Here is a 19,137-nt window from a genome sequence, read left to right as displayed (position 1 = left end):
AGGGATTGGTGTGGGGGTCTTATGACACCTCATGTCGATCGTAAATTGCAGGCAACAGATAACTCCTTTTGGTCTCTAGTATTGGTGAATGGAATCCCTTTGTTACAGAAGGTTTTTCTGCCCAAAAACTCTAACGTCCAACAGTGAACACTGGGACAATATATTTCAACATCCGAATGTGGGGTATGATGAGAGATGGAATATGGGAAATTAATGTCTATTTTGTGATGTCATTTAAAATGGCATAAAAGTGATGAAACAAAAATATTGTAACCTGAAGAGCTTTTACAAGGTGTATATCAGGTTTACATCCTTTACGCTGTGTATGAAATATCAAGTACGAAGAGGGAGCTCAGAGGGCGTGTCAGTATGACAGAAACGTCCCTTTTTACCCAAGTGTATAAAAGTGAGCTAAGAATTAACATACCAGAATAGAAAGACCACAAGCTGCAGCTAGGTCTACATTGGTCATGACCCTGCAAATCAACACGAGTTGAAGAAGACAAAGTAGCCTCTAGCTATCAATGTTACAGTTGAATATCTGTTCTAAGTACTGTAACTAAGAAAGTGAATTTATGTAGGACCATCCGGTTATTCTCTTCAAATCATCGTCAACAACACTGCTCTCATAACAACTCTGGGGATCATCGACATGGTTGATTAGCTGTCCTCAGAAGACCACTCTTCCAGAAAGAGTGAGGTTGATGGCAACATTGAGTACTTTTTGGAGAGTGTAGATTAGAACTGTTTGGCCATAATGACCATTGTCATGTTTGGAGGAAAAAGGGGGCCGCTTGCAAGCCGAAGAACACCATCCCAACCGTGAAGCACGGGGGTGGCAGCATCATGTTGTGGGGGTGCTTTGCTGCAGGGTGACTGGTGCACTTCACAAAATAGATGGCGTCATGAGGAAAGAAAATTATGTTGATATCTTGAAGCAACATCTCAAGACAAGGTATTGGAGTGGCCATCACAAAGCCCTAACCTAAATCCCATAGAAAAATTGTGGGCAAAGCTGAAAAAGCGTGTGCGAGCAAGGAGGCTTACAAACCTGACTCAGTTACACCAGCTCTGTCAGGAGGAATGGGCCAAAATTCACCCAACGTACTGTGGGAAGCTTGTGGAAGGCTACCTGAAACGTTTGACACAAGTTAAACAATTTAAAGGCAATGCTTCCAAATACTAATTGAGTGTATGTAAACTTCGGACCCACTGGGAATGTGATGAAAGAAATAAAGGCTGAAATAAATCCTTCTCTCAACTATTATTCTGACATTTCACATTCTTACAATAAAGTGGTGATCCTAACTGACCTAAGACAGGGAATTTCTAATAGGATTAAATGTCAGGATTTGTGAAAAACTGATTTTAAAGGTATTTGGCTAAGGTGTATGTAAACTTTCGACTTCAACTGTATGTTCTGTTGCTACTGTTCCAATCACGTATTTGCGATGGTACCCATCAGGGACCACTCAACAATGATCACAAATATGTGATCGTACGCATCAAAGGGTTAATATAATAAACATTTACATTTGGATATTGTCTTATCCATATATATTATGAATAACATATTTATAAAAGACAGGGCTAAAGTTTGTAGGGCTAAAGGTAACTACTTCTAAATTTCTTAAGATCAGTCATGAATGAATGAATTTATACATAGCTACATGTTGAACTTATGGTTTCCTTTGGGCAAATCAGATGTCAGTGTACTTACTACATTGAATACAGACTGCGTAAACCCAACTTCACTCCGAATTTACTTTCACATAACTTGTGTAAAACAAGATAGAGGAGTTACTTTCAACTATTCAATGTTGTCAAGGTAGAGCATAGCTACGCAAATGAGTATGGAAGATGATCAATTTCCAAATGTGTTGACATGATAGCTCAGTAGAAACTAACACTGTTTTTTTCCAAAGCTAAGCAGGGTACATAGAGGTAGGCATCTGGATGGTAGACTCGTTCTCTTTAGGTTGATGGCAAGATGTTGAAATGATGACATTGATTCAAACGTACCATTTTACTATCAACATTGAGACAAGGTCAAATAAAATATATCAAATAAAATATGAAATTCAACATAATGTCAATCACCCAATATACACTGAACAAAAATATAAATGCAACATGTAAAATGTTGGTCCCATGTTTCATGAGCTGAAATAAAAGATCCCAGAAATTTTACAAACGCACAAAAATCTTATTTCTCCTAAATGATGTGCCCAAATTTCTTTACATTCCTGTTAGTGAGCATTTCTCCTTTGCCAAGATAATCCGTCCACCTGACTGACAGGTGTGGCATAACAAGAAGCTGATTAAACTTCATGATCATTACACAGGTGCACCTTGTGTTGGGGAAAATATAAAAGGCCACTCTAAAATGTGCAGTTTTGTCAAACAACACAATGCCACAGATGTCTTAAGTTCTGAGGTAGCGTGCAATTGTTATGCTGACTGCAGGAATGTCCACCAGAGCTGTTGCCAGATAATTTAATGTTAATTTCTCTACCATAAGCCGCCTCTAACGTTGTTTTAGAGAATTTGGCAGTAAGTCCAACAGGCTTCTGAGACCAGCCACCCGGACAGCTGATTAAACTGTGGGTTTGCACAAACTGTCAGAAACCGTCTCAGGGAAGCTCATTTGCATACTCTTCACCCTCACCAGGGGCGACGAGGGCAAATGCTTCAGTGGGCAAATGCTCACCTTCAATGGCCACTGGCACGCTGGAGAAGTGTGTTCTTCACGGATTAATCCCAGCTTTAACTGTACCGGGCAGATGGCAGACAACGTGTATGACGTCATGTGAGTGAGCGGATTGCTGATGTCAACGTTGCAAACGGAGTGTTTCATGGTGGCAGTGGGGTTATGGTACGGGCAGGCATAAGCTACGCACAATGAACACAATTGCATTTTATCAATGGCAATTTGAATGCACAGAGATACTGTGACAAGAGCCTGAGGCCCATTGTTGTGTCATTCGTCCACCGCCATCGCCTCTGTTGCAGCATGATAATGCACGGCCCCATGTAGCAAGGATCTGTACACAATTCCTGGAAGCTGAAAATGTCCCAGTTCTTCCATGGCCTGCATGCTCACCAGAAATGTCACTTATTGAGCATGTTTGGGATGCTCTGGATTGACTTGTATGACAGCGTGTTCCAGTTCCTGACACTATCCAGCCACTTCGCACAGCCATTGATGAGGAGTAGAACAACATTCCACAGGCCACAATCAACAGCCTGATCAACTCTATGCGAAGGAGGCAAATGGTGGTCGCACCATATACTGACTGCTTTCCTGATCCACGCCCCTACTTTGTTTTTAAGAATCTGTAACCAACAGATGCATATCTGTATTCCCAGTCATGTGAAATCCATAGATTAGGGCCTAATGCATTTATGTCAATTGACTGATTTGCTTAAATGAACTGTACAGTGGTTGCTCCACTAAAAGTATTGTGATTATGCTGCGGGACTTAGAGGTAATTTGTGGTTTAGTACGGTTCCCTGCGTCACCACTTCATTGCTCCAGACCAGAGCAAGGGGGAGAGAGAAGCACTGATTATGCTTTTGGGTCCTACTGTGTCTCTAACTGAAAACCAGAGGGTTTTTTGATTTTCTTATAATAGAAACACCATAATATTAATCAAATTAATTCCAAAATAAAAGTAATTGGAAAGGTAGATACAAATTATTTGTGACATTGTGGTTACAATAAAGAATGTAAACAAGATGCTGTGTTTTTATTTACAGTAGTGATGGACAGCTGGTGGCATTTTGAAAAGAGGTTTTCAAACACTTGTTGCCCGATTAGCAGGACAAAATACTCTTTATAGCCCGGCAACTGTAGGTGTGAAATTCCCCCTACCTGCAATGTATTCAATGCTTAAGCACTCTGAAGTGTTACATTTCTTACTCAAAACAGCAGTACATTATTTCTTCATCAACATCTTTATGGTTTCGTTAATAAAATATCTAGAAACAGTTACCATTCAAAAACTAGCTGTTTATCTAAAGAAATGACATTGCGACCAAAGAGAACAGACGAAATGGACATTGTTTTCATCAAGCCAGCTTCTTTCTATGGTGCTACCTGTTCCAGGGTTAGGGTTTGTTCCATGAGAGGACTTGAAAATGACCCGGAGCTGAGAGGATCACTAACACTAAAGGTATTTTGGTTTCTGTGCATTTTTTTAATTTTTTATTATATAGCCTATCAATGTGTAGGCATACTGTGTAATAAAATCAACAATTAAATAAAGGTTAAATAAATAAAATAAAAATAAAATTATTGTGTACTAAAAACATGTGTTTTTGCAGAGCATACAAACATGCCGACCACCATCCGTGGACAAAGGGCTGGACAACGGGCCGCACCGAGAAGAAAAAGCATGGTTGCCAAGAAAGCGGTTAGTTTCGCTAGATTCTTAAAATGTGTATGCAGCATTTGTGTGTTGGAGTCACTTTTAATTCTTAATTGATATACCGTTTCTGTCATAGGCCACTGTAATCAATGGGGGCTCAGGTTAGTACCATTCTGCTCATCTGATGAAGGTGCACATGGATCAGATTCAAACTTTGACGACCGAGATCGAGTCATTGAAGGCAGACCAGCAGAAAGAGAAACATTATTGGAGGGCAGAGATACGGGCGACAGCTGATGCATTGGTCCAGGGCCAGGCGGCATCGGCAGAGAGTCAGGCGGAGAATGACGCTTTGAAGAAGGCGAGGAACGAGATGGAGTCACAATCCATGTCAGGCACACCTGTGAGCTGGCGGGTTCGTCAGGTCGTCAGTTCACTCTGACATTTCCATTCCTCTTCTGACAACAGAACTTGACCAACTGCTCACCAGGCACATCAAGGGCCATCCGGACTGTTTTACTGTTTTGCTATTCCAAGGATGTGTAACCGAAGAGAGATACCACAAGTGAGCACAGAATACCAAGTGGGATGGATCCCAAGGCAAATGTGGCTTACCAGTGAACCTCCGTGTGTTCATCATTAATACCGTGTCTCAGAAGTTTCTGTCCATTACTGATGCAACCCGAAAAAGCATTAAAGGTAGAGTTAATGAGTACTTGAGGTCACGAGAAAGTCTGGACTGCTCTCCCTTATGTAAGGAAATAGGCACTTTCCCATGTTGACTACAGTATGTACTGTAGGCTATGTTTACTTTTCAGACTGCACAGTAGCCTAATAAACAAATGCAGGTGGCTTAGATCGTCAAAATTCTTTAAATGCTTTATTATCTTCAAAATGCTTTAAATGCTTTATTATCCAACTGTAAAAGCATATACTGTACAGTACTGTATTTCTTCATCAGCATCTTTATGCTTTCGTTAATAAAATAATGATAAAAATACTCTTTCAAACACACACGGTCACGTTGTACAGCGCCATTATGGCTATTAGCAGGGCTATATTTTGGCCTTCATGGGCGGCGCACAATTGGCCCAGCGTTTCTCTCCCTCTAAAAACATAAATAAATGTTTTGGCCTTTACAAATATTATTTTGGCCTTTATTCAGATTACAATCGCTCTCTTTCATTTTTTTGAAAAAGAAATAACCTCCAAAATATCGTTATATACTGTATTATCAATCACCTACATAAAGCTGAGTGACTCACTCATTCATGTCTTTGGATCAAAATAAATAAGTTTCAACATTCTTTCTGATAGTCTTTAATAAAGAAATGTTTTGGTTATCCTGACCTGGACACCATGTACAGTATTATAATAGCCCATTATGGGCAATTAGCAGGACAATATTCCTTTACCAACACCTCTCTGTATTTTGATACTTTGTGGATGGGGGTCCCGAGTGGATTGGTGCTCCCGTAGTGGAAAATGCGTTGCTACAGATGCAGGTTCGATACCCGTGCTGGGAGACACGAGGCGGCTTTTGGTTTTAATTTAGAATTCTCCAATCCTGTATATGTAATTATTGGCGGAGAGTCAAGTCATATTTTTTGATATACTGTAGGCCTACCGTAGGCGACATGAGTCTCATTAGTGTTGAGTAATGCGCTGTTAAAAGTGGTGTAGGTCTTATTTATTTAAAGAGCATATTGAAGTTAGAAGCAATAGCTTACAACTATTTTAGCACCGTTTCACACTGCTCTGAGACTGGTCTTGATAAATCAATGAGATTTTTATTGTCATTGAATCTCTGTGTATTGGCTAGACTACAATTATGGTGTCGAAATGTTATGCTCTTAGTGTAACCTTTATTTAATTAGGCAAGTCAGTTAAGAACAAATTCTTATTTACAAGGACAGCCTACTCCTACCTCCCCGTTGGGGAATTGAACCCCGGTCGCCCCTGTGCCCCTACTGGAGAACAGTGGATTAACTGCCTTGTTCAGAGGCAGAACGACAGATTTACCTTATCAGCTCAGGGATTCGATCCAGAAACTTTTCGGTTGCTGACCCAACGCTCTAACCACCCCACTGTACTCCCTGAAAGGGGGTACACTATACTCCCTGGTACAGTGACCTGAAGAACATTGATCGTTCAGTTAAATGGCATAACAATTGCAGGGAGCATATAAATGCCTACATTAGATTCAAGCTCCTGGGGAAAAGCGGCATCAATCATCAAATCAAAACCAAATCATATTTTATTTGTCACATACACATGTTTAGCAGATGTTATTGCGGGTGTAGCGAAATGCTTGTATGTGGATGTGTCACATATTGTTACGGGAGCGACGCAGGAGATGAGAAGCAGGTACGGGGAGTGAAGGTTTATTAGCTGGCTGACGGACATGAAACGGAACAGGAACAGCGTCTGGACAGGAACACATAACAAACACAATACGGAACAATGCGGACACAGGGAACACGACCAAGGAACAGGGGGTAATCAACAAAGTGAAGGAGTCCAGGTGAGTCCAATGAGCAGTGTTGCCAACTCCTCAGTAAGGAAAGTAGCTATTGGCTGTCCTAAAAGTTGCTCGAAGTCGCTAAATGATGTCATCGCCTAATTTGCATAATTGGCCATGTGCATGTAATTGTGATGGACGCTGTAGGAGAGAGGAATAACGTCGTGGGAGAGACAAAAAGTGAGCACAAAACACCCTAAATATGTTTAGATCTACAAATGAGCAAGCTGCAGAGAGTGGCACACAGCGAATATGAACCAGATATTTGAGGCCATACTCCTCCTTCAGCACTTTATGGACCCCATTGTTAATCCCCGTCATAACAGAGGCATTGTCAGTCCCTATCCCCAGTAGTTTCTCTTTTTTAAGACAACACTTCTCGAGGAAAGCCACAACAGCACGGGCTATAGATTTGGTATCTCCTCCCTCCAACTCAACAAGCCCCAGAAATATTGATACAATTGTCTGCTTGGTGCTACTAAAGTACCTTATCGCAACCCCCAGGTACTTAGAAACACTTACATCTGTGGACTCATCGAGGAGGAGGCTGAAACGCTGGTCACCCACATCTGCGACCAACTTTTTCAGAAAGTATGGTGCTAGAACACTATTAATAATTTCTGTGCACTTTGTCCTGTGCATTTTGAAGTGGGTAGCAGCAGTGGAGTCTGAGAAAGCAGCTCTACATGCTTCTCCAATGTGATCACATGCCAGCATGGAATAGTGTTCAGCGATAGCTAATGCCATGGTGGCCTCAACCTTTTTTGCAGAGTCAATTTTTTTAACCATAAATGGCAGCTTGTTTTGGGTGGAACTGTTATAAGGCTTTGCCTTTTGAGTATGTTTTTGAGTTGTCATGTGTTTTTTTACATCACTAAGTTTGGCGTAGAAATCAGCCTTACAATACAGGCAGTATGCCCGTGTATCATCTCCAATAAACGGCTTCAACCAGCCTTTGAATTCAGGGTTTGATTCCCACTCCTTTCTGTATTTTTGAGTGTACAGTTTAGACTGAGACATGATGAGCTAGCCAGCTAGATGTTTAGCTTATGTCACAGAGAGGCACACACACAGTGGACAATGTGAGTAAGTGACTGAGGCTGTGTGAGTCAAATGCAGTGATTTATTTTAGACAAAGAACATTTTACATTTACATCCAGCCCTGAATGTAAGCAAGGGCGGGATCAGCTAGCGGCAGCTTCCCGCATGCGCGATTCATTTGCAGTCTGGATGCGGAGGGGTGAACATCTCCTGCTCTGACTGCTGCGCGAGGATTTGGCCGCCTGTGAATGCTTTGGGACAGGGTGAGACGGGAACGGCAGCACCCGCTGCTCGTTGAGAAGAGTAAGAACGATACGTGCTTTCACATCAGAGTCTGCAAAAGTCTCCAAAAACACCAGAAAAAGTCGCTAGATATGTCGCTAGTCGCTTTTTTGAAAATGTGTCGGTATAGGGGTCTGAATACTCCCTAAATATAGCGACTAAGTCGCTAAGTTGGCAACACTGCCAATGAGCGCAGCTGCACTTATTGTTTGTAACATGAGTGTATGATGACGGGTAGCCTGGCGCCGCGCCAGGGAGGAGGAGTGGGAGCAGGCGTGACAGGATGAAGGTCTACGTATTCAAATTACGCAACACCATGAGAAAGTAAAAAGAAACAGTGATGCGGTTTATCGACACCACTGCATTTTTTGGCATGCAATAATTGGCTTTTAGAGGACAGGATGAGAGGGAAAGTTCCGCTAACAAGGGCAACTACAAGGAGATTGCGGAGGTAATTGCACGTTGCAACGCTTTACTTGCTGAAGGAGCTTTCGACTGTCTTTTCTATGATGTCGAAATCAATAGAGAATGATTTGACAGCTTCCATCGCATCATCCATTAAAAGTGAGATTAAAGAGAGGTTGACGCAGGGCAATTTTTTGCGCGCGTTTCAGCAGTCTTTCCACTTTCCTTCTGTATTTATTTAGCAAAGGAGATAACACATAATCACTCTGGACAGACACAAGAAAAAACGAATTACAGAAATGTTGCAGCAGCCTAGGCTACACCTAAACAGAGATCTGACATGCTGAATGGGATGAAAACGAGACAATTCTTCAGTCTGATCAACTGTATGCTACTAATAATAGCAGCTGCATACAGCCTTTGTTTGTTTACCCTGTCCATCTGGTCATTTATAGTATTTATAGTCAATGTGATCAAATTTGGTTTATATTCAAACTTGGGCTGGCTAGGCTGCCTATACGTTTTCAATCCAAAATGATTAACTGGAATGAATCAATCAACATATTATTGATGACAGATTTGAGTTTGTTTTACTAGGCTTTCAGTTGCATAGGCCCGCACGATGCAAACAGGCATAAAGCAAGCTCAGCCCTGTGAGTTCTATTGTCTATCAGTTGTTGTCTCTGTCTGGGTAGAGGATATCCCCCTCTTAATCTAATATACATATAATTCACATTAACAAGTAGAAGGTTGCTGCAGTTTGACAAGGTTTTCATCCCCCAGGGCCAGGAGGTTTTTTTAAACCATGTGACCTGTTAGGAAAAACTGGTCCCATCATAGACCATATAAAACCTTTTTACTCATTAATCACTGTCATACTTTATAGGGTCCAGAGTTTTCCTGGTTAGGCTAACAGATAAGGAAAAGCTCTGGGCCCCAGGGGGGGGGGGGAAATGCCCCACCATTTTGGGACCTATGGTGCAACCAGTCTGCTTGCAGTTGTCAGTTATCGTCAGGATGATCAGGGCTTTATTCAGGAACATTTCTTGGGCTACTTTGATGTCTCAGTCTGTGTTTGACTTGGATTTCCAAAATGTCTTGAGTTTATATTCATGGAGAAACTTGTTGCCCAAACATACAATGGTGCAACTGTAATGGAATGTATATGCTATTTCTATTTACAGCTAACTCCCCTCCCTGATTAAAACCTCTACGGGATCAGTGTCCCTAAACTGGGACAGTTGTTGTTCAATATGCAATAATGTGACTAGACTGACATTGTAAGCAACAGCCAATGTTCTGGGCTCCTGAGTGGAGCAGTGGTCTAAGACACTGAATCTCAATGCAAGAGGTGTCACTGCAGTAGCTGGTTCAAATCCAAGCTGCATCACATCTGGCTGTGATTGGGAGTCCCACAGGGTGGGGCACAATTGGCCCAGCTTTGGCTGGGATAGGCCGCAATTGTAAATAAGAATTTGTTCTTAACTGGTTAAACTGGTTAAATAAAAAATAAAAATAGATGTCTTATTTGGGCAGAAAACTTTAATTCTTGTTTATCTAACTGCAGTGTCCAATTTACAGTAGCTATTACAGCAAAAAAAATCCATGTTTGAGGATAGTCTACAACAACAAACACTTTATCACAGCAACTGGTTTGATACATTCACCTCTGAAGGTAAATAATGTACTAGTAGCTTGCTAGCTAGTAGCTTGCTCTGATTTGTCATCCTGAGGGCCCCAGAGATAAAATGTAGTGAGTTTTATTTTTTTATTTTTTAAATACATTTTTATATTCAAATGTAGGAACTGGGTTCTACAGTTTGACCCCACTGCTGTCCCTGGCTCCACACACACCCTGCCCGGCCATCTAGATGTGTGAAGGTTGGTGTCTTTTCTGTAGGGAAGCTAATGATCCATCATGTATCACATTCCTGGGAGCTTGTAAACATAAATGTTTTTATTACCATATCATTTTTGTATGTTCTCTATAGTTATGTACTTGAAAATATTTAATTTGACCAATTCAGAACATTTGGGCAAACTCCTGGCAGATGTAATTCTTCACTGGATCAGTCTGAACCTTTGCACACATACTGCTGCCATCTTGTGGACAACATCTAAATTTACACCCAAAATCCTATCAATGGATGGCCTTTCTCTTGCATTTCAAAGATGATTGTATTATCCTTTTCCAGATCTAATGTGTTATATTCTCCGACATTAATTTCAAATTTCCACAAACTTCCATAAACTTCAAAGTGTTTCCTTTCAAATGGTATCAAGAATATGCATATCCTTGCTTCAGGTTCTGAGCTACAGGCAGTTAGATTTGGGTATATCATTTTAGGCAGAAATTGAAAAAAAAGTGTCTGATCCTTATTAAGAGGTGATGACCACTCAGCTACCGTTGTCATCTCTCTCCTGACATGAACTGAAGCCACGTTTCATGTGCCCGCTCATTCACTGGCAAGTTGAATGTTTCCTGTCCAAGCACTGTGAGTACACTTATACATTTTCTCTCATTACTGTATGTAGAGTCAATCACACATACAAACATAATCATATTATTACATATCAATGATTTTAATCGTTGCTTGGACTAACTCATTCTTAGCTCTTTTGTCTAACTGTGTTGTGTTATTGTTTTTTGTCCTCCCAGTCAAATCCTGTCCTGCCCTCAGTGGAAGAGTTGAGCTCTCTCCAAACACCATCCATCCATCCATCCATGATGAGCCTGTCCTGCACTGAAGTCTATGAACACCTCAACCCCCATCCTTCACTGAAGTCGAACCTCTGAACACCTCAACTCAACTCATGCCTCATACCCTCATTCAATCACTGCTGTGATCCCTTCCCAACACTGTAGGTAGCTCTCTCATTCCCATTCCCCATAATACTGTGCTATAAACATCTTTATTAAATGCTTGAGGTTAAAATAAACAGTCTTTGACGATTTTTCCTCAATTGTTCAAGTCACCAGCCTCCACTGGTGTCCACATACTTTTGTATATATAGTGTATTTCATCTGTTATATGTGTGAAATCAGTTTTGGTATAATTTCGGTTCTGTTTTCTTGGCAATTACCGGGGTGATTATCAACTTGGCATGGCACCTTCCACTGTTGGGAGAAAGAGCAGAGCAGGCCCTACTGTCAGGAGGAGGGGCAACGGGGGAAAACCTTTAAAAAATGGCATGCCCTTCTAAAACTGGTTATAATTACAGCTCTGTTTATGATATTAAGAATCTAACAATAGCAGTCTGTTATATAGACTTATTAAGGAAAAGTCAAGGAGGGGGGGCATGACTTTAAAATTGGCAGAGAAGGAGGACCAGAAGGAGCCGCTGCTCAGTGCAACGCAGCCTCCATCCTCATGGATGAAGACCACGTGGAGCTGGTGTAGCGAACCATGGCAGCAGTGGCCCTGCCCTCTCTGGCCATCCTGACCGGGGCTCAGGAGATCTCAGACGACTAGTGGAAGGACATGGTCCAGAAGACGCTCCAGACTCGCCAAAGCTCAGAAGGCCTGACTATGGAGCGCAAATAAGACTGAATTGCCTCCTTTCCCACAGTGTCTTTAACTGTGTCCTGCATTTCACCATCACACTTTTCCCAGGGAAGTCTGAGCTGAGGTCCTCTGAACAGGTCATGAGTCCTAGGTGTCTCAATTCTCAAGATATGAGAGAAATTGTGCAAACCCCTTTATGTCCAATTCATATTATATTAGGATATATCTCCTAAATATTTGTGTTTGAAAGGAGCCTCTGGGTACTCACTGATCCTAACCTAGAGGGCGGCAGGTAGCTTAGTGGTTAAGCGCGTCGGGCCAATAACTGAAAGATTGCTGGTTTGAATCCCCAAGCCAACTAGGTGAAACATCTGCCTGTGCCCTTGAGCATGCCACTTAACCTTAATTGCTTCTGTACATTTCTCTGGATAAGAGTGTCTGTAAAATATGTATTTTTTTTTTTCATGAGCAGTCAAAATGACTGACTGAGCAGTTAAATGGCTGTGGGCTAGCAGACTGGTTCATACTGTGTACATTACTGTTCATACTTTGTCATTGAATTTAAATCATTTTAATGGTTGTCCCTAACGGCCTGATTCATACTGTAGTTTGTAGCCTACATTTCTGTACCATGCATATTATTGTCTGTTTAGCATTGCTGAAGCCAACTAGCCAAGTCCATAGATTATAGGCACTCAATAAATTGATATGAATGATAATTCATGAAGAGCCTCTTCATTTTTTCCCCATACATTCACCATCAAAACAAAGAATGCCAAAACAAAATATCTTTATGCAAAATTGTAGTTCAGCGGGAAACTATTGTATGCAAAAACTCACCACTGTCTGAGCAGATGATATCATCTGTATACATTTGAGGAGATAATGGGGTTGGCGCCGGAGGGGTCTCGACGTATGACTAATGTTGATTGGGTTACTTACTTTATGCAAAAATATAAACGCAACATGTAAAGTGTTGGTCCCATGGTTCATGAGCTGAAATAAAAGATCCCAGAAATGTTCCATATGAACAAAAAGCTTATTTCTCTCAAATTCTGTGCACAAATGTGTTTACCCTGTTACATCCCTGTTAGTAAGCATTTCTCCTTTGCCAAGATAATCCATCCACCTGAAAGGTGTGGCATATCAAGAAGCTGATGTGCTGGGGACGATAAAAGGCCACTCTAAAATGTGCAGTTTTGTCACAAAACACAAAGCCACAGATGTCTCAAGATTTCAGGTAGCGTGCAATTGGCATGCTGACTGCAGGAATGTCCAGCAGAGCTATTGCCAGAGAATTGAGTGTACATTCTTCTACAATAATACCCCACTAACGTTGTTTTAGAGAATTTGGCAGTACGTCCAACCGCGCCAGCCCAGGACCACCACATCCGGCTTCTTCACCAGCGGGATCGTCTGAGACCAGCCACCCTGACAGCTGATGAAACTGTGGGTTTTCACAACCAAATAATTTCTGCACAAACTGTCAGAAACTGCCTCAGGGAAGCTCATCTGCATGCTCGTCGTCCTCACCAGGGTCTTGACCTGACTGCAGTTCGGCAACGTAACCGACTTCAGTGGGCAAATGCTCATGCTGGAGAAGTGTACTCTTCAAGGATTAATTCCGGTTTCAACTGTACCGGACACATGGCAGAGGTGTGAAGTCAACGTTGTGAACGGAGTGCCACATGGTGGTGGTGGGGTTATGGTATGGGCAGGCATAAACTACGGACAATGAACACAATTGCATTATATCCAGCAACTTCGCACAGTCATTGAAGAGAAGTGGGACAACATTCCAAAGGCCACAATCAAAAGCCTGATCAACTCTATACGAAGGAGATGTGTCGTGCTTCATGAGTCAAATGGTGGTCACACCAGATACTCAGGTTTTCGGATCCACGCCCCTACCTTTCTTTTTAAATATCTGTATTCCCAGTCATATAAAATCCATAGATTAGGCCCTAATGAATTTATTTCAATTGACTGATTTCCTTTTAAACTCAGCAAAAAAAGAAACGTCCTCTCACTGTCAACTGCGTTTATTTTCAGCAAACTTAACATGTGTAAATATTTGTATGACATAACAAGATTCAACAACTGAGACATAAACTGAACAAGGTCCACAGACATGTGACTAACAGAAATGGAATAATGTGTCCCTGAAAAAAGGGGGGTCAAAATCAAAAGTAACAGTCAGTATCTGGTGTGGCCACCAGCTGCATTAAGTACTGCAGTGCATCTCCTCCTCATGGACTGCACCAGATTTGCCAGTTCTTGCTGTTAGGTGTTACCCCACTCTTCCACCAAGGCACCTGCAAGTTCCGGGACATTTCTGGGGGGAATGGCCCGAGCCCTCACCTTCTGATCCAACAGGTAACAGACGTGCTCAATGGGATTGAGATCCGGGCTCGTTGCTGGCCATGGCAGAACACTGACATTCCTGTCTTGCAGGAATTCACGCACAGAACGAGCAGTATGGCTGGTGGCATTGTCATGCTGGAGGGTAATGTCAGGATGAGCCTGCAGGAAGGGTACCACATGAGGGAGGAGGATGTCTTCCTTGTAACGCACAGCGTTGAGATTTCCTGCAATGACAACAAGCTCAGTCCGATGATGCTGTCACACACCGCCCCAGACCATGACGGACCCTCTACCATAATCGATTCCACGTCCAGAGTATAGGCCTAGGTGTAATGCTCATTCCTTCGACAATAAACGCGACTCCGACCATCACCCCTGGTGAGACAAAACCATGACTCGTCAGTGAAGAGCACTTTTTTTGCCAGTCCTGTCTGGTCCAGCGACGGTGGGTTTGTGCCTATAGGCAACGTTGTTGCCAGTGATGTCTGTGTGGACCTGCCTTACAACAGGCCTACAAGCTCTCAGTCCAGCCTCTCTCAGCCTATTGCGGACAGTCTGAGCACTGATGGAGGGATTGTGCGTTCCTGGTGTAACTCGGGGAGTTTTTGTTGCCATCCTGTACCTGTCAAGCAGGTGTGATGTTCGGATGTACCGATCCTGTGCAGGTGTTGTTACATGTGGTCTGCCACTGCGAGGACGATCAGCTGTCCGTCCTGTCTCCCTGTAGCGCTGTCTTAGGCGTCTCACAGTATCTGCAGTCCTCATGCCTCCTTGCAGCATGCCTAAGGCACGTTCACGCAGATGAGCAGGGACTCTGGGCATCTTTCTATTGGTGTTTTTCAGAGTCAGTAGAAAGGCCTCTTTAGTGTCCTAAGTTTTTATAACTGTGACCTTAATTGCCTACCGTCTGTAAGCTGTTAGTGTCTTAATGACCATTCCACAGGTCCATGTTCATTATTTGTTCATGGTTCATTGAACAAGCATGGGAAACAGTGTTTAAACCCTTTACAATGAAGATTTGTGAAGTTATTTGGATTTTTACGAATTATCTTTGAAAGACCGCGTCCTGAAAAAGGGAGGTTTCTTTTTTTGCTGAGTTTATGAACTATATCTCAGTAAAATCTTTGAAATTGTTGCATGCTGCTTTTATATTTATGTTTAGTGTATATACTGCATATACATACATACATATATACAGCACATTTGGAAAGTATTCTGAAACCCTTTCCTTTTCCCACATTTTGTTACTTTACAGCCTTTTTCTAAAAAATTTTAAATAAATGTTTTTCCTCATCAATCTACACACTACCCCATAATGAGAAAGCAAAAACAGGTTTTTAGAAATGTTCGCAAATTTATATAAAATAAAAAACAGATACCTTTCATACATAAGTGTTCAGACCCGTTGCTATGAGACTCGAAATTGAGTTCAGGTACATCCTGTTTCCATTGATCATCCTTGAGAGGTTTCTACAACTTGATTGGAGTACACCTGTGGCAAATTCAATTGATTGGACATGATTTGGAAAGGCACACACCTGTCTAAATAAGGTCCCACAGTTGAATGTGCATGTCAGAACAAAAACCAATACATGAGGTCGAAGGAATTGTCCATAGAGCTCTGACACAGGATTGTGTCGAGGCACAGATCTGGGGAAAGGGTACCAAAACTTTTCTGTAGCATTGAAGGTCCCCAAGAACACAGTGGCCTCCATCATTCTTAAATGGAATAAGTCTGGAACCACTAAGACTCTTCCTAGAGCTGGCCGCCTGGCCAAACTGAGCAATCAGGGGAGAAGGGCCTTGGTCAGAGGTGACCAAGAACCTTATGTTCACTCTGAAGGAGCTCCAGAGTTCCTCTGTGGAGATGGGAGAATCTTCCAGAAGGACAACCATCTCTGCAGCACTCCACCATCAGACCTTTATGGTAGAGTGGTCAGACAGAAGCCACTCCTGAGTAAAAGGCATATGACAACCCGCTTGGAATTTGCCGAAAGGCACCTTTCATACTCTCAGACCATGAGAAGCAAGATTCTCTGGTCTGATGAAACCAAGATTTAACTATTTGGCCTGAATGCCAAGCGTCACGTCTGGAGGAAACCTGGCACCATCCCTATGTTGAAGCATCTTGGGGGCAGCATCATGCTATGGGGCTGTTTTTCAGCGGCAGGGACTGGGAGACAAGTCAGGGTTGAGTGAAAGATAAATGGAGCAATGTACAGAGATATCTTTGATGAAAAACTGTTCCAGAGCACTCAGGACCTTAGACTGGGGTGACACTTCACCTTCCAAAAGGACAACGACCCTAAGCACACAGCCAAGACATGTGTTTGAGTGGCCCAGCCAGAGCTCGAACTTGAACCCGATCGAACATCTCGTGTGAGACCTGAAAATAGCTGTGCAGCGACGTTCCACATCCAACCTGTCAGAGCTTGAGAGGATCTGCAGAGAAGAATGGGAGAAACTCTCCAAATACAGGTGTGCCAAGCTTGTAGCGTCATACCCAAGAAGACTCACAGCTGTAATCGCTGCCGAAGGTGCTTCAACAAAGTACTTAGTAAAGTGTCTAAATACTTCTGTAAATGTTATATTTCAGCTTTTTATTTGTACAAAAAATGTAAACATGTTTTTCCTTTGTCATTATGGGGTATTGTGTGTAGATTGATGAGGAAAAATAACAATTTCATAAATTTCTTCTAGGCAGAGTTCCTCTGTACAATGTCTGTGTTATTTTGCACATCTTAATCTTTTGTTTTTATTGGCCAGTTTGAGATATGGCTTTTCCTTTGCAACTCTGCCTAGAAGGCCAGCATCCCGGAGTCGCCTCTTCGCTGCTGACGTTGATGCTGGTGTTTTGCGGTGTTTGTGCACCGGGGCCTCCCACTCCTCTTTCTATTCTGGTTAGGGCCAGTTTGCACTGTTCTGTGAAGGGAGTAGTACACAGCGTTGTACGAGATCTTAAGTTTCTTGGCATGGAATAGCTATTTCTCAGAACAAGAATAGACTGACGAGTTTCAGAAGAAAGTTATTTGTTTCTGGCCATTTTGAGCCTGTAATCGAACCCACAAATGCTGATGCTCCAGATACTCAACTAGTCTAAAGAAGGCCAGTTTTATTGCTTCTTTAATCAGGACAACAGTTTTCAGCTGAGCTAACATAATTGCAAAAGGGTTTTCTAATGATCAATTAGCCTTTTAAAATTATAAACTTGGATTAGCTAACACAACGTGCCATTGGAACACAGGAGTGACGGTTTCTGATAATGGGGCTCTGTACGCCTATGTAGATATTCCATAAAAAATCTGCCATTTCCAGCCACAATAGTCATTTACAACATTAACAATGTCTACACTGTATTTCTGATCAATTTGATGTTATTTTAATGAACAAAAAAAATTGCTTTTCTTTCAAAATCAAGGTCATTTCTAAGTGACACCAAACCTTTGAACGGTTGTGTGTGTGATATATATATACAGTGGGGAGAGCAAGTATTTGATACACTGCCGATTTTGCAGGTTTTCCTACTTACAAAGCATGTAGAGGTCTGTAATTTTTATCATAGGTACACTTCAACTGTGAGAGACGGAATCTTAAACAAAAATCCAGAAAATCACATTGTATGATTTTTAAGTAATTAATTTGCATTTTATTGCATGACATAAGTATTTGATACATCAGAAAAGCAGAACTTAATATTTGGTACAGAAACGGGAAAGAAAGGGAAAGAAAACCAAGTATCCTAGCAGGCTGCAACCTGTTCAGAATGAGTCTGACTTCATCAGATAATTTCAGTGTCAGTGATCGTGTGTCAGTAAGAATTGGTGCAGACCTCAAGTCATATGCCAAGGGGACCTGTAGTGGTTTTACTACAAGTCAATGTGTCTTACACCATTGTAGTGGCGATAGGTATGAAGGAGTCTATCTCATAGCTATGTTATCCACGGAGTAGCTAACCTCACGACAGAAGTACTCTATAAGCACTGAACCAGTAGTACGCGGTGTGATCATGGTTCATGACTTCTAATAACTTTCCTCCTGAATGGAGGGTTCTATTTATTAGTGGCATGTGTGTTAACCATTAGAAGAGTGTTTTGGAGATTCCCTTCCACGTGTTGCAATCTGAGGGACTACTGCCTCTGTTGCTGCTATCAATGGCAATTAGAAATGTTAGGTCTCTAACCTTCTTACTTATTGTGGCTGGACTGACTGTTTCTGGCATTGGTACTGGTACCCAAGGGAACCAGCTACCCTGTCACGTTGCCATAATGGAGTCGGGAAACAGATGCAGGAATGCGTAATAGGGTTTTGTATTTAGGCCAAACTACGGTGTGCCGTGTAAAGGCACTGGGACGATGACCAAACACGTAACAAAAACACAGGGTTGAAACCCAAAACAAAAGAGCGAGGAGTACCTCGAATAAATACAGAAACGCACAATGATTATCACACGGGACAAGCCCCACAATCAACTGCGCAATCCACAATGGCACGAAAGCCAAAACACACAGCACAGGTACTCACACGCACCAACGGACATTGTAACAATAATAGACAGCCCCATGGTGAACAAAGGGCACATATATACAAATACAATCAGTGGGAATAGGGGCCAGGTGTGCGCAATGAAAGTTCCAGAGGGATCCGTGAC

General features: G+C 42.1%; 1 long non-coding RNA gene across 1 annotated transcript; it reads left to right on the top strand.

The window, feature by feature from the left end:
• Positions 1-8,182: 8,182 nt before the first annotated feature.
• LOC139570568 (uncharacterized) lies at positions 8,183-12,848 on the top strand. Its single transcript, XR_011674107.1, has 4 exons — positions 8,183-8,665; positions 10,423-10,500; positions 11,057-11,114; positions 11,279-12,848. It is a non-coding gene; the product is annotated as an uncharacterized lncRNA (long non-coding RNA).
• Positions 12,849-19,137: the final 6,289 nt, after the last annotated feature.

Source organism: Salvelinus alpinus, chromosome 3 (genome assembly GCF_045679555.1).
Source record: "Salvelinus alpinus chromosome 3, SLU_Salpinus.1, whole genome shotgun sequence".
NCBI lineage: Eukaryota > Metazoa > Chordata > Actinopteri > Salmoniformes > Salmonidae > Salvelinus > Salvelinus alpinus.
The sequence above is the reverse complement of the archived record's forward strand: the minus strand, read 5'-3'. Positions and strand labels throughout refer to the sequence as shown.